A 17030-nucleotide genomic window follows, 5' to 3' on the forward strand; every position below is an offset into this window, starting at 1 on the left:
TACGGGCATCATGAACTTGCAGGTTGTACAGTTTTCTGTCGCTATGTGGGCACTCAGTTTTTTTCTGTTATTTGGCCAAAGTATCATATTATAAAAGATTCAGCGCTTCTCACAAGCTATCTGACTGTGACTTCACAACAAATACTATTTCGTTCCCTCGATTTATAAATTGTTTGCACAATTTACTAATTCGTTCCCTTGATTTGCTAAATCGTGCACACAATTTATAAATCGAGAGAATAAATTAGTAAATTGTGCATAGGATTTAGCAAATTGAGGGAACGAAATAGTATCGTCTGCACGTTTTAGTACATCGAGGGAACGAATTAGTGAATCGTGTGCACGATTTATTTATTTTTTCTTGCATGTCATGTGCGGGGCTCCGTAGCTATATGTACAGCGTCCAAGCGAACACAAAAATTGGGCTGCATGTGGATGGTGTGCATGGACTTCCAATAGTGCACAATCCATCGCCTTATTTTTTGTGGCCACTTTTTCAGGTTCCAGAAGCATTTTTTCTATTAATTTCCATTCAAGTCTTTATTAAAACATTATAAGCCATGAACCAAACCAACCAGCTAGGTAAAGGTAAATCACAAAATTACAAACTTTTATTTTGAAGAAAAAAAATTATTGAAAATCATACAAAAAGACAATGGTACATGACTGTGTACTTAAAGGCAGGGTAGGCAGTTTCTGCGCTACTAGTGTCATCTAGTGGAACTACAAAAACAAAGCATGTTTTCAAACAGGCAAAAGTAGTCTACTTTCAAAAAAAGCTCAACATATTAGGAATGCATATTAGGAAGAAACTATAGTTAGCCATATTGACCCAAACAAACACACACATACACACATACATACATACATACATACATACATATATGTGTGTGTGTGTGTGTGTGTGTGTGTGTTTTTTTTTTTTTGTGTGTGTGTGTTTTTTTTTTTTTTTTTTTTTTTTTTTTTTTTTGTGTGTGTGTGTGTGTGAGAGAGAGACAAAAAATATTCTTGTTAGAAAATGTAAGAAAATGTTTTTAATAAACAATTATAATAGGGTTTGATTATTTGTTATTTATTATTTAATACAGATAACATTTGAATGTGAATAATTGACATAAAGATACCTAACATTTTGCTTATGTTTTAGACACTAATAACAGTGAATCGTTTCCTCCGTCTGTCTGAAGAACACAGAGTAGCAACTTACACTGACACACCCCAGCATTACCCTGTACATTCCGACAGATTTGATGGTTGTGTGCAGGTCTTGTGTAGTGTGTGTGTGTGTGTGTGTGTGTGTGTGGACCCTGTTATTGCGAGGTTGAGAGGAGTGGAAGCAATGGTGTGTTTATAGCAGTGTCATGTAAGAGCATCGGCAGGAAGGGATTGCTTAATGAGTGTGTATTTGGATGGAATAATAAGTCCTGTGGTTTGTACTGCTTTCCTTCTAGATAATCATTAATGCAAAATAACATAAAGGCTGAACATGACACAATGACCCTCATCCACAGAATCCAGACCACATTTATCGAGCCTCTCTATCCTGGATTTGGGTTTGATACTGGATCATCAGTGAAACTGTGTCATCTAACAATGTAGATTAGAGATTCTTTGTATGTTATAGAGAGAGAAAAAAAATCTTATAAAGTCTTTTATGTTGTATATAATGTCAGTTCAAAAGTTGTGTTATATAAAATTGTATATTAGAGATAAATATTTATTTACTAGGCAGATACTAGTAAAATATATATAATAGATAATTGATTTTTTTTTTTGTTGGAGTTCTGCGGTCACTTGAAAGAAAACATTTAATAAACCTTCATTTAAACCTCCAGCAGGGGGAGCTAAATTACCGTCTGTATTAATGATCCGACCTTCTTTTTATCAAGCGGCTCCTAAGAAATTAAGCTATTTTTTGTTTTCAGTATCATTATGTTCACATATATCACGATGGTTAGATGTTTGTATCTCTTGTTAACATGATTCAAGACCCATATAAAAAGTGTTTTTAGCCCATGTCTCGGTCAAGGGTGTATGAACAGGATTGATTTATTTGTTTGATTTGCCTTTAATTATAAAGGCAATTGGAAGAAGCTGTAAAAGGAGCACCACCCGAAATAAAAGACTTTTACAGTTTGTTAGTTGAGAAATAAAACACAAAGCCACGAGAATTTGTCTACTCTCATGATTTTATATGAGATAATATAAATGAGATAATGATAATAAATGCATCACATTTATTTTTCACATTCCTAAGTAAAGCCTGGTACTGTGCTGGTGCTGTGCACATACTAAAACATTTCTGTTACAGCAAGATGGGAATCGGGAATCGTTGTGGATAGCTAAATTATGAAAGTTGCATTATTATTTATTTTACTTTAATGCACAATCAAGAATAGTGTTTGTTAGAGAATATTAGAATTTTTGAGAATGTTTGAATATTTGTCAAGTTTACTGTGATTTGTTTTCCCATCCTTGGAATAATAGCCCTTATAAGATCGCAGTTTGTCCGGAGCTGGATGTTTTGGGTAGATCATAATAATATGCACAGGGGAAACTAATGGTCCGTGACGTGACAGAGCGTACAGTCAAGTCAATCATATCGAGCTCCAGCGGCAGACAGTCAGTGCGCGAGAGATAAAAAGAGGTTAAATCTGCTGAAGAAAAAGACGAGGTCACACATCTGGACGAAGCCGCTTACCTGCTCACAGAATTCGGTAAGTTATCATATTCAGCAACTGATGTATTTAATGTTCTCGTGCGTAATACCTACTTTGATGGCAAACAAATCGAGTTTGGTCAAAAAAAAAAAAAAAAAAAAAAATCATGCATATATATTTTGTATATTTATTGACAGGTTGACTTTACTATTTGAGCTTGGTTTACTAAATTTCCGCAATATATTTACTTTACTAGCAATGAAGTTTGACAGCACATCATGCGGCTTTAACTTTATCAGCATTATATCTGCCTAAAAACACTACTATTTACAGATGCTTACGGAACCGGAATTTTGAAAAGATAAAGATAAGATTAATATAGCTTAACGCAAACTTTACTTAAATGCTTTTAATGTTGTTAAAATTGTGTGCTTTCTAAATGAAATAATCGTGACGTGAAACGCATAGTTTGTAAAACGATCATGTGTTTAGGGTGTCAAATTAAACCACACTGGGGGTCATAAAGTTGTTGTAGAAAATAAACAAGTCCAAACTTGTCAAAACTTGGACATTTTACTGAGGCTCTGTTTGTTTTGGTTTGCTGCTGTCATTAATAAATGGGTGAGTTTTCAATTAAAAAGCATAATTATTATTATTATTATAAATATAAATCGTTTTAAGTTTAAAGAATATATTTAGATTTTTATTTTATTTATATTTTATTACTTTTCCTATTTTTAAAGACCATTGAAAGTCTGTAAACTGAAGACTTTGACAAAGAGCTGACTTTTTTAACACCAAGGTCAAACTTGTATGACTGCCTAACTTGAAAAGTTCAATGAAGCATGATTGGTTCAGTGAAGAAGCTTTAACATCCAGGGTCTTTATAGTGGAAAAAGGTTCTTCAGATCATTAAAATATTTTTCACAGTAAGAAAAAAGAAAAAAAGTAAGAAAAAGAAGAGGAAGGAAGGTTCTTCGAGAAGCTCAAAATGGTTCTTATACTGCATTGCTATGAAAACCCCCTTCTAGGGGTGTATTTTAGCTGTTGTGACTGGTCAGGATTTCATAAAATAAAACTATTTTTATACCTTTTAGCTCTCACGGCAAGGTTTCACTTTTTTAAAAATGTCAGCTACTTTCGTTTGAGGTTTTGCAACACAACACTGATGATGGTCTTTTTATTAAATCTTTTATCAGTAGATTCAGGATCATTTGAGTGGATTGATATTTAGTCAGCTTTCTGTTTCTCTAGTTAGCTGTTAGCAGATAATCATGAACTGAATTATATCTTGTACATAAAGATTTTCAAGTGTCATATTCATTCAATGATCCTCAGGGAATCCTAGGTTGCATTCTTGGTGCAGCGTCTATAAACCAGTCTATCTTGATCACATTCCCATCTAAACTGGACATTCATCTGATGTCCTTCAAGGTCCCACGACCTGAAGGTTTAAAGGCAATGTTTTGGTCACATTCCTGTGTCCTCGTGACCTCATTCTTCCCCACCCCCTGATCATTTCTGCTCAGTGGCTTTAGAGGTCACAGACACGTCGGAGCCTAAGTCAAAAGCCAGCTATGAGAAAGCTGGACTCCCAAACATGCATTTGGTAATGAAAATGAAAGTACACCTCAGAAAAGGAGGCAAACTGTTAGCTGTTGTAGCTATGACAGTTGACTTTGGTCTTCTTTATGACGTTAAAGTGAAGAAAAATCTTAAATTTTTGATGACCTAGCTGAAAACTCTGATGCAGGGGCGTTGCACAAGATCCCGGGACCTATGCACAGGCAGTCCTGATGGGCCCCCATGAAAATATCCAGGTAAAATAAAATATATTCCAGACTTTTCAAGGGCCCTCTCTTCCTTTGGGGTCCTGGTAATCAGTACTGGTTTTACCCCCAGTCCGACGCCCCTGCTCTGATGCAAATACAATAAAAATAGTAACTTTTGGTCACATCTGCATGAAACAACATGAGCAGTTAGGTTTCCATAATGTAATATTTTAGAGTAAAAAAAGCATATTCATGATATAAAAACTGACCATTTTTTCTTAATGTATATTTACTGGTCTTATCGTGACAAGTGTATGGGAAAAATATATATGCACACACATAGAAACATACATACATAAGTGTAAATATATTCTAGTCAAGTTTTGAATAATTAGTTTTTTTTTTTTTTTTTTTACGTTTTTGAAAGAAGTCTTAAGTTCACCAAGGCTGCATTTATTTGATCAAAAATACAGTAAAAACAGTAATATTGTGAAATATTATTACAATTCAAAATAGCTCAATTTAGTAATCCATTCCTGTGATGAAAAGCTGAATTTTCAGCATCATTACTTCAGTCTTTGGGTGTCACATGATCATTCAGAAAATATTTTTGTGGAAACCATGATACATTTTCATTTGTTTGCATCATATGACATATTTTATTTTTATATATTTTTTTCTGACAAATTAACGGCAATTAAATAGAAACAGGTAACATGGAGAAAGACAATGTAACAATAGAAAGCTGGTTGAAAATCTGCAAAGTTGTCCTTCATTCACCCTCATTTCATTCCAAACCTGTATGAATTTCTTTCTTCTTCTGTGTTCTGAAGAAGAAAAAAGTCATACAGGTTCGAACATGATGACTAGACCAATTAAGAAAGCAAATGTTCTCTTTAAGCATGATTGCTTTATAGGTTTTATACTTAGACCGCATTCAGTCAAATCATTTTAAAAGACACATTGCAAAAGATGTGCTCGTTGTACCTGTTAAAGTGGTCAATTTATTTCACATTCATGTAATTCATTCACAAGCAGCTTTATAAAATAGTCCTTTACAATCCCCAGCATGCAAGCTACAGTACTTTAGGTAGACCTCTCCGTGGGGTTTCGGTCAGTTAAAGACAAACATCATGTGAGGAACTGAAGCTCAAGTGAGGTCAGGTTTAAATCAAGATGGCATTGGTCAGGTATTATGTTCTACACTCTCAATGCAATCAGGCTTTAGTGGTAATTCAATCTGATTCCTCCTGCTTCTATTTACCACTCTGGGTTGATTCGTAAGCCAGACCAACTGTCTAAGCTGCTACTTTATCAGCACGAGCTTAGAGCTTATGAAAAAGTGTGAATCCTTGTTTGATTGGCTGAAAAGACCAGGTTAGCTGGGTGGCCTTTCGGTGCTGGAGACATGTGCAGTTGTGTCCCCTGGCGGAGCCTGTAGGTCAGGGGTCTTGGACAGTGACCATCTGGACCTTTAGGGGGTGGTTTCCTAAAATGCTGCCTTTGTTTGCCCAAAACAATTGGAAGTTAATCTAAAGGAGATAAGAATAGCCTCACGTAGACATCTCTTTCTGCTTCTTCATGTCTCTTTCTTGAAAGAGGTTTTGACTGGCTGGCATCCCGGAGGAGGTGTTACAAAAACAGTGCTTCTTTCCAGGAGTCAAGGTTCTGATCTGATGCTGCTATTTAAAGGGTTGGACTACCAACTATTGCTGAGTGATTTAGCTAGAAAATAATTCATTGACAAGTGGTGATATTTTTAGACCCTTTGCATTCACTCTGAAATTATTTTAAATGGCACTATAGCCAAATAGATTCAAGAAGTTTGAAGTCAGATTATTTCAAAAACGTAGGGCGGAGACTTGGTTCTATCTACCACTGTTTATTGGACGAAGGCAGATCTGAATGTGAGTTTGCAGTTGATTAAAGCAGGAATTAAGTGTATTAAATAATTGGAGAAAATCTGCTTATGTCACCAGAAAGCTTGACATTTCAGCAGAGGATCAAGTTATGGTATTTTGATTAAAAATAATGAGGTCAAAAAAATGTTTCAAAAAATGAAACACCAATGAATGGATAATTTGTTCACTGTATGATCAATAACATGAAATGAAAATTCACTCTATTGAGTTTCTTTTGCTGTTTGTTGATTGCCAGTGAGTCCTTCACTCTAAAGCTCTTGTCCACTGTTATACATGAGACCCTTTGTCTCTGTGGGCCAGAAACCTGCAGGGAGGACACAAAGGTTCTGCTGAAAGCTGCTTGACGTCTCCTACACAGATAACACAGCTCAATGTGACTTAGACACTTCATTGTTGATTGATTTCTTATTTTTAGTTTTCCTGTTACCATGGTAACTGTTTGGTAAGTCCTTCTCCTTGGTGATCTTCCTTCCTTCCTCTCTTCCTTCCTTGGTCATGTGTCATTACTCTAATGTGTTTTGACATGGCCATGCGTGTGCTAAACTTCTTTCTGTCATAACAGAAGGGGTTTGGAAGATAATCGAATATAAACTGTATTGGATATCAATAAAGTCAAGAGGGGCTGGCTTTCAGTATCCAGTATTGATCTGTGTAACACGATAAAATCAATCACTGAACAAAGAAGAGCAAAATCAGCATACAATTAAGTTGCTTAAATGACCATTAAACTTACACATGCTGTTTTTCTCATTTCTTCCTGGTGTTGATTTATAATATCACTTTTCAGTCAGTTAATCAGGTGATGATGAAGTCTTGGTGTTTTTGTGCATTTATGTTGATAGTGGTTACTGAAATCAGCATATTATAATCAGTTATTTAGTCCATACAGAAATGCAATGATTTTGCAATGCAATGATTAGTGTAGGACAAATACTGTATATTGGTCTAGCAGAAATACCCATGAGATTTTTGGGGGCCATTAAGTTTTATTTTTTTTAATTAGTACTGTAATTTCAGCAAAGATGCAATAAATTGATCAACAGTGACAGTAAAGACATTTATAATGTTTCAAAAGATTTCTCTTTGTTTCCACAAAGATATTAAGCTGTTTTCAAAACTGATAATATTGGGATTTTTTTCTTGGGCAGCAAATCAGCATATTAGAATGATTTCTGAAGGATCATGTGACACTGAAGACTGAAGTAATGATGCTGAAATATACAACATAATCAAATAAATGCAGCCTTGGTGAGCATAAGACAAAAAAAAAAAAGGTCCCCCAACATTTTGAACAGTAGTGTATTTTAGCAATGAATGCACTTAAAAGAGGTCATTTAAAGACCTTATTCTGTTGTTGTCCTCTGTGCATTTGTTGTCTCTGTGTTGCAGAAAAGCAGAAGGCTCCTTTGGCCACTAGTGACTTTTGTGGTTGTATGTGTATATGTTTTCTCTTTTATGTGTTAAAGTAGATGGTTTTTTTTTGGACTCTTGGAATAGATTGACCGCGACTCAGGCAGCAGGTGCTTCTTTCTCTAGACAAACATCTTGGTCTTTCTTAAGCAGCCTGTTTCAGGGGATTTCATCCGAGATGATAATAGCTACATTGAGTCCTACAGTGGCTAGTGGCTTCTTAAAGATAGTAGTGCTGGATTGAGCCAATCAGGGACCAGTTTTGCATTTGTTTCCAAACCTATATCTGTTTTGAAATATAAATGTTGGACATAAAAATCTTGTCTTGAGATAATTGTAAAAGATAGCAGATCTCAAGGAGCACACATATACTGCTTCGTCTTCCTGTGGCCATGGTTACCAGGTGAAGGTCAGAGGACGAGCTTCAGCGTTCAGCTGTGAGCAGGAGAAGGGTATTGATCATTGCAATTACGCTGTTAGTTAATAAAAGTTATTTGAGATACTCCATTGCTTCTCTGAACTGCTTTTATTAAATGCCATTTTTATTATGATTCTGTCAGCTGCTGCAGATTTTCTGTGTTTATTGCTAACCAAGAAATTGCTAATAGATTTCTGGTGGAAGTGAGAGGTTATAAATGACATTACTGTGGTGCAGTGTGTGGTGTTTCTCGGGAGGCAGAAAGTTTGGAAGTCCATTTGAGTAATTGTGTGTTTATATAAACCTGTCAGGACACGCTGTTCAGTCTGAATAATTCAGTTTCTATGACGTTATCCTGAGAATTCAGTGCTCCTCCTCCCACCTGGCAGCTCTGGGAATCTGCGGTGACCCCAGTCCTGTTTTCACCTGGCTGTCTTTTTGAGTGGTTGGTTGTAATCTTTTAAGCTGTGCCCTTCTTTAACTTGAGGGGGAGAATGTGTGTGTCTTTTGTTTGAATTGTTTTTATCTTTTGTGCGTAAAAATGACAGAAGGAATGAGAGCTGGGATACTGAATGACTTTAAAAGAGCCAAAGTTTCATGATGTTCTTTCTCATTAGTTGTATTAATACCACACTTATAGTGAAGAAACAAAAATAACAAGATAGTCTTTGAATATAAATTTTTATGTGTATATGTTTATGTGCATTCAAACTGAAGAGTTTTGGTGTGATTATTTAGCTCTGAAAAGACAAATTTCAAAGAAGTGTCTGCCGCACAGTTTGGGCTTGGATTTGACAATATCACACAATTGGATCAATGTAGCTAATTTTACAAAAGATCACGTCCCCTCCCCCCTCTGAATAGACATGTCAAAGGTTGCTGACCTCTTGCTTTCATGTGCATTGATCATCTCTCGGGAGGTGGGCTGCTCCCCTCCAAACCCCTTCCAATCAGCTAATATATCTTTGTTAGGACCTGAAAGCTGTTTTCTTACATTTTGTCACCCGGTGGTATTTTTTTTCTTGTTGTTGTTGTTTTTTTTTTTTTTGGGGGGGGTGGGGGGGGGGGGGGTTCACATGGCAGATTTTACTGAAGAAATAAAGCAGCACCAACAGTAAAATAAATTATGTGCAGCCTTGGACAGAAACTGTTTTACTAAATCTTATGCTTTATTCTAAAAATGTAACTTTTAATAGTAAAAAAAAACAAAAAAACAACAACAACAATGTATAGATAATGGACATATAATATGTCTATTACTTTTTTTTTCAACATTGAGATTGTTTTTTTTTAATTGTTTTTTTTTTATTTTATTTTTTTTTTTTTGGAAAATCTTCATATGTTTTAGGAAAAGTATCTAGTAAAATCTATAGTTTTTAATTTTTTAATAACTATTTTTCCTGCATGTGTGACAAATTATTTTATTTATTTATTTATTATGTTAAATTATGCAAATGCCATGTAGTCTCAACTTTGAATTGAAAAGATTTTCTTTAAAATAGTTTTACTAACTGGACACGTGTTTGAAATGTCATGTTAAGTACCTATATACTAAAACTATAGTAAAAATGATTAAAAAAATGATTTAAAAAATTAACTAAATTTAAAGTTTTATGTTTAAATCTAAACCTTTAAATAATAAATAATTAAATATTAAAGGATATTTACAGGACAAGGATCCCAGTATTAATATTTAATATATATATATATATATATATTATATATATGATAGATATAGATATAATATATATACACAGTACAGACCAAAAGTTTTGGAAACATTACTATTTTTAATGTTTTTTGAAAGAAGTTTCTTCTGCTCATCAAGCCTGCATTTATTTGATCAAAAATACAGAAAAAACAGTAATATTGTGAAATATTATTACAATTTAAAAAATAATTGTTTTTAAATTTATTATACTTTAAATTATCATTTATTTCTGTGATGCAAAGCTGAATTTTTAGGATCATTATCACATGATCCTTTAGAAATCATTCTAATATGATGATTCATTATCAAAGTTGGAAACAGTTCTGCTGCTTAATATTATTTCAGAACATGTGATACTTTTTTAGGATACTTTGATGAATAAAAAGTAAAAAAAAAAAAAAAAAAAACTATGTTTTTTTAAAATATAAATATTTTGTAATAACAATATACACTACTGGTCAGTAATTTGGGGTCAGTACTTTTTTTTTCTTTTTTTTTTTTTTAAATAAAAAACCAATACTTTTATTCAGCAAGGATGTGTTAAATTGATAAAAAGTGATAGTAAAGAAAATATATTATTAGAATATATATTATTAGATTTTTTTTTTAAATTTTGAATAAATGCAGTTCTTTTTAACCTTTTATTCATCAAATATATTAGACAGCAGAACTGTTTCCAACACTCATAATAAATCAGAATATTAGAATGATTTCTAAAATGATCATGTGATAGACTGGATGTTACATGTGACACTGGAGGCTGGAGTAATGATGCTGAAAATTCAGCTTTGCATCACAGGAATAATTATTTTTTTTTAAAGTATATTCAAATAGAAAACTATTATTTTAAGTTTTAATAATATTTCACAATATTACTGTTTTTTTCTGTATTTTTGATCAAATAAATGCAGGCTTGATGAGCAGAAGAGACTTCTTTCAAAAACATTAAAAATAGTAATGTTTTCCAAACTTTTGGTCTGTACTGTAATATATATATATATGTATATATATATATATATATATACTATATATGTATATAACTTATATATATACCATATACTGTATATGTAAAGTAAACAAAATAGGCTTGAAGGGTTATATATATATACACTGTATATGTAATGTAACCAAATATTGAAAGCTGAGTCCTAAGTGTCTATAGTGGCTGTGACTGTAATGTTGAGTGCCAGTCTGTGAATATGCTAACTTTATGCTCCAGCGTTTATGAAGACATTAGATTTCAGGCTTGAATCCCAGCCCAGTTGTTTTAGTGATTATACTGAGTTTGTACAGTTTAAAGGGAAGGAAGAGCACAGAGGAATGTGTTGATGTGATAGTGTGCTTGGACTTGGCACAGATGGATGTGCGTCTCCTCGTCCTGTCCTGGTTATCCTGGGCGCTGACGAGCAGGACGGCCCTTATCTGGAGCACATGGGGTCTGGACCTCTTCCTCCACCACTCCTTCAAAAGGCTGGTGTTTTCAGCACACTCATCTTTTGCTAGGAAACATGTCTGGAAACAAATCCAAGGGGTTACCGGCAGCACGGCTTGAAGGAAGACATGTCACATTGAAGGACGAGAAGACTGTGTGTGAGCGCTGTCCCACATAGCTACACTTCAGCACTTCATTAGCAACGTTGAGCTCAGTATTTGAGCCAGGAACTTTTAGATAAATCATAAAATATGTATCTGTGTTACTATTGCTCATTTCAGTTAGTGCAGTGGTTCTAAAAAAAAAAAAAAAAAAAAAAGTGTTGGACCTATGAAGTCACTTTGTAAGCCCTTCTGGTTCAATCACCCCAAAGTCAATGTTTTTTTTTAATAGGATTTTGGCTAAATCCCCTAAAATAAGGTCCATGGTTAACACAATCTCACGTTTAATTCTATGTCATAAAACACACCAGTTTCACCCCACTCATGATTTTTTTCTCGGTTGCTAACAAGTTGCTAAATGGGACTACAGGCATTGGCAGAGACATTGCTAACAAGTTGCTAAATGGGACTACAGGCATTGTATGAGTAGTTTTTTTTTTTTCCAGTTGTGGTATTTTCGCATTTCTAGTGCAATTAATTTTAGAATAACCAATGAATAGTAAATGAATAATAAACCATTCGACAATGGTTTTTTGCTTTCCCCCGAAATGCAACTACAAGTCTTTGGATGGAAGATGCACGTTTTATCACTTTCCTACAGATGCAGATCTGGGTTCGCACCATGAGGTAAACTCATATTTCGATTATTCAGTGTAAACACTGGCTTTACATGGTCACGGTGATGCATAGTGCTTAAAGCCACGCTAAAATTAAATGTTTACAACCACATGAAGCTGTTAGAAAACAGAAAGATGAGGATTATCTAAAAGCAAAGAAAAAAATATATTTTGTATAACCACCCTAACAAAATGATTGATGAAATACTTTATTCACTAAAATAAATTTAATCTTACCATATCCAAAACCTTGCTCACTCTCGTTATTTAATTGATTAAAGGCACTAGATTTTTTATTGAATACTATGTGGAGACACGTTTTTAATTAAAATATTCATATTAATCAAAGATTTATTGACTTTTAATGCATCTGATTTCAAAATATATCACTCTCAGAAAAAAAGGTACAAAGTCTGTTACTGGGATGGTGCATTTTCAAAAGGTACACTTTTGTACCTTTTAGGTTCTAATATGTACCTTTATGGTACCAATATGGACTCTTTTAGTTTAGGGACCAATTCTCACTGTTAACTTTTGCTTATTAGCATGCATATTAATATTACTAGCATATTGGCTGTTTATTAGTACTTATAAAGCACATATTAATGTCTTATTCTGCATGACCATATTCTACATCTCTTAATCCTACAACATACCTACACTTAACAACTACCTTACTAAATATTAATAAGCAGCAAGGAGTTTATTGAGGCAAAAGTCATAGGTAATAGTGATAACGTCCCCAAACTAAAGTGTGACCATAAAAGCTTATAACTCTGCAGGCAATTTTATATTGAATATAATTTTTTTTTTCTAGTTGTGCCAAACTTTTAATATCTTATCAGGTACAAATTGTGCACAAAAATAATAATAAAAAATATATATAAATATTAAAAATCCTTATCTAGTAATTTGAAACATAAAAGTAGACAATTTACTTGCATTTAATATGCTTTCTGTGTACAGTATATAAAACCACTTTTGTAAACTGAATTTGATTCGGACACCAAAATGGGACGTCTCATCTTTAACCCATATTTGTTATAAAATTGTATATTGGTTATATTATTATTCAATCTGTTTAATGACCCTGTGTGTTATGGTTGAGGTAGTTCTCTGGTTTACCAGTATGTAATTCTTCTCTCCCTGCAGCCGTAACCTGACTTGCCCTTTATCTGGGCTTGTCAGCTCAAGTACATGCTGTTCACTTCAACTCAAAAATTACAGGCAAGAGTAACTTGATTTACTTGTCTTAATGGAGTGTAGAGTGTGTTTTTCATGAGCTGTACCCTTTCTGGAAACCTGCTGCTAACATGATTTAATGCTTTTTATGTTATTACTATTATTTTGCAGGACAGTTTAACTTGTTAGTATTTTTATGACTTAAAAAGCACAAATTTACTGTAATCCTAAGAAGAGCTGTATCAGCCGCCCTGCTCTCTGCGTTGATATACCCTCTATTATCTATTTATTAATTATTTATTTTTTTACATTCTTTTGGAGGTACTGAATGAACCGGACAGACTTGGAAATGCTTCAGGAGATTCCTTCTCTAAGGTGATGAACCGCATAAAAATCACACTCTGTAACTGTTTCTCTCTCCACAAACTGTTTTGTTTCAACCTGGAACTCTGTCCAAATGTTTTAGCATTCCTCAAACTCTTCTGTGCTCTGCACGAAGCCGGTTAAGCCCAAGGTCACCAATAGCGGCTCAGGGGAGATGGGGAGATGGGGTGAGGGGTGGGGAGTGAGAGCTAACGGGGAGGGCTTGCCAAAGTCACGGTGACCATGACCCAGTGCTGGACTCCACATTCTAGCTGAGAGAAAAAGAGAAAAGACCACTGGCTCTGAATCCTTGCCTGATCTCAGACGACTACTGACTGCTTGCATAAATAGATTCTGGACGAAACAGAGATCAGTCTTACCAATGAGTTCAGTGCCACAGCTTTCCTTAGACTCCCACGAACAGTAAACACAGATTATCTTCTCTTTAAAATCCCTTTTTATTGGAGGAATTTATTGCATTGTTATGCTGCTGTTTTTGATAACATTGATACCGTTTCTTACAGATAATATCATGAGGATCATTGCATTTGTCTTAGCAAATGTGGTGTCCTGTCAGCAATAAAGTGCCTGTGCTCTCTATGGGCTTTTTTGATCATTGTTGGCAATGCAGTTTTGCCAGGTATTGCTACGGCAACAAACAAAATCAGGCCCCCAAAATAAAATAAATCAAAATGAGTTGAAATCTTTTGTTTTGGAAATAAGATAAGCATGTCGCTTTAGCCTCATCGTTTTCACATCACGGACGCTGATCAATCTAGGCAAACCGTCTAAATTGAATTATAAATGCGGAGACTCATAGGAGGAGTTTTAAAGGATAGTTAGTCATTCAGAGAACTTAAAATGTTATTCTTAAATATGAAGAAAGGTCCGGACCTTGGTGAACTCATGACTCATTATTATAGCTCTCTATATGAAGCAAACAGACTTCATTGATGCTACAGAAAGATGAACATTTTGCCTTACAAATGCACAATACATTCCAACAACCACTCAAAAACAGCTACCTCATACATAGCAACCCCTTGACAAACACCCAGAAAACTCTAGCAGCATCATGACGATGAGTCCTACTAAGTGTGATTTGGTGAGGGTTACCTTTACTGATGAATTTTGTGATTTTTCTTTTTCCTATTTTGTCAAATTTATGTGTTTATCCTATTTTTTACCTTTTTTAAGAATATATATATATATATATATATATATATATATATATATATATATATATATATATATTTTATCTCTGAGAGTTGAATACAGTAAATACAAATCCAATGGACTCTTGGAGCTGCTGTGTTTTGGCTGGACCTCATCTGACCTCCGGAAGCATCCAGACTCGTGGCCCTGCTGCTCATGATAAGAGAGAGGGCAAATATTTACCCATGAGGAACATACGCTACGGTCTTGATGGCCGCATCTCCTCAGATAAACTCTCTATATGTCACAGACTTCTTTAGACCTGCTGCTGCCAGATAGTTGAGTTTAATTGGATAATTGAGTTATAATGGTGTGCGGAAAATGCAGTAGGGCAAGTGCTTGATTTCTTTAGCTGCTCTTTCACGTGTCTAAAGTCTGTGGCACGGTCAATAGTCTTTGAAAGGTTTGTTCACCCAAAAAAGAAAATAAGATTTAAGTTAATCTGATTTAATCTTTGAAACACAAATTAAGAGATTTTTAATGAAACGTGAGAGATTTCTGTCCCACCATTGAAAGTTTGTTCACTCAAAACTTTGACACTTTAATTTTTTTTTAAAGATATTGTAAAATTACACAACATGAATTGAGTGTCTTAATCCAAGTTTTCTGATGAAATGGGGTAACTTTATATGATGAAAATATTTACTTTAAGCATTTATATAAACATTGATCGATGCACATGCATTGAGCAACACATATGGTCAATGACTGCTCAAACAAGCTTCATTGATGCAAATGTTCAGTAAATATATTATATAAATACTTATAAAGGAGATTACATATTGTTGCGTTACCGCTGACAATAAAATAACTGTTTTAAATTTAGAGTTTTGTCTGAAACTTTTGACCAGTGTAACATGTCTTTATGATCGATTACAGTAACTCAAATCATCACAAAACACATCACATCAGACCTCAGATCTTTGAGGTCTGATGTGAGAGCAGTCTGACTGTTCCCAGCACAGCTGATTTGTAAGGGACGGGGTTTGTGTCTGTGTCAGCACTAGACAATAGTTTGAACCTGCCTTTGTTAAGTCACAACAACAAAAAAGAAGCAAGAGGATTTAAATTGTCAACCCTATCACCGTGGGCAACTCACTCAGCTTTATCAGCATGACGCTACAGTTACCCACCACACACACACACACACACACACACACACACACAGCAGTCCTGATGCGGCAGAGGCTGCCTGGGGTCAGGAAGAGGAGCATGAGGGATACAGTTGAGTGCTCTGCAAGGAAGTGGGGAGGGGGCGAGGACAGGGGTCTTTCCTGTGAACATTAAAGACCCTCATTGTTCATTTGTCACTCACTCATTGAAGGTGGCTTTGTGACTCTGAAGAGGGGAAAGCACTGTTTCTTCGCTCTAAGTTACGAACGCTTTAATTGAAATTGATTACAGGTTGATCTGCCCAGTCATACAGTTGTTTGGTCTTTTTGGTGGGATTTTTATCTTACTCTGGTTGTCATTTGTAAATCCTTTATACATTAAGCAACTAGTCATGTCAGGGCCTGTAACTCTCGGTGTTGATGTCATCATCAGTTGTTTTGTGCTGTGTTCACGTCATGTCAGAAATATTGGGACTATTCTGAGATTCTGCTCTGAGCTGTTAATTGGAAATTATTTATTTCTGTGACAGTGATTAAAATGCATCCATGTATTGTTGAGGACAGCAACATACTTCATTTCATATAATTCATACTCAAAAGCAAAGAATATGCACCAGGTGACATTAGTTATAAGAAAATTCCACATTAAACTGAAATTTCCCATTTGTGACCCTGAACCACAAAACCAGTCATAATAGTCAGTTTTTTTTTTTAAATTAAGATTTATACATCATCTGAAAGCTAAATAATCTTTCCATTGATGTATGGTTTGTTAGGATAGTACAATATTTGGCTGAGATACAACTATTTGAAAATCTGGAATCTGAATATTGAGAAAATCGCCTGTAAAGTTGTCCAAATGAAGTTCTTAGCAATGCATATTACTGATCTAAAATTAAGTTTTGATATATTTACAGTAGGAAATTTACAAAATATCTTCATGGAACATGATCTTTACTTAATAATCTAATGATTTTTGGCATAAAAGAAAAATCGATAATTTTGACCCATACAATGTTTTTTTGTCTATTGATACAAATAAACCCCAGCGACTT

The 17030-nt window shown here is 34.5% G+C and overlaps 1 protein-coding gene across 1 annotated transcript in view; it reads left to right on the forward strand.

Moving 5' to 3' along the window:
* The first annotated feature begins 13606 nt into the window (after positions 1–13606).
* The window catches only part of LOC109056787 (GREB1-like protein), a 42335-nt gene continuing 38911 nt past the window's right edge, over positions 13607–17030 (forward strand). Inside the window, exon 1 of the mRNA XM_042769736.1 lies at positions 13607–13660. The gene's annotated coding sequence lies outside the window, so the exon portion shown is untranslated. The remainder of the gene's footprint in view (positions 13661–17030) is intronic.

This window comes from Cyprinus carpio, chromosome A2 (assembly GCF_018340385.1).
Source record: "Cyprinus carpio isolate SPL01 chromosome A2, ASM1834038v1, whole genome shotgun sequence".
Lineage (NCBI taxonomy): Eukaryota > Metazoa > Chordata > Actinopteri > Cypriniformes > Cyprinidae > Cyprinus > Cyprinus carpio.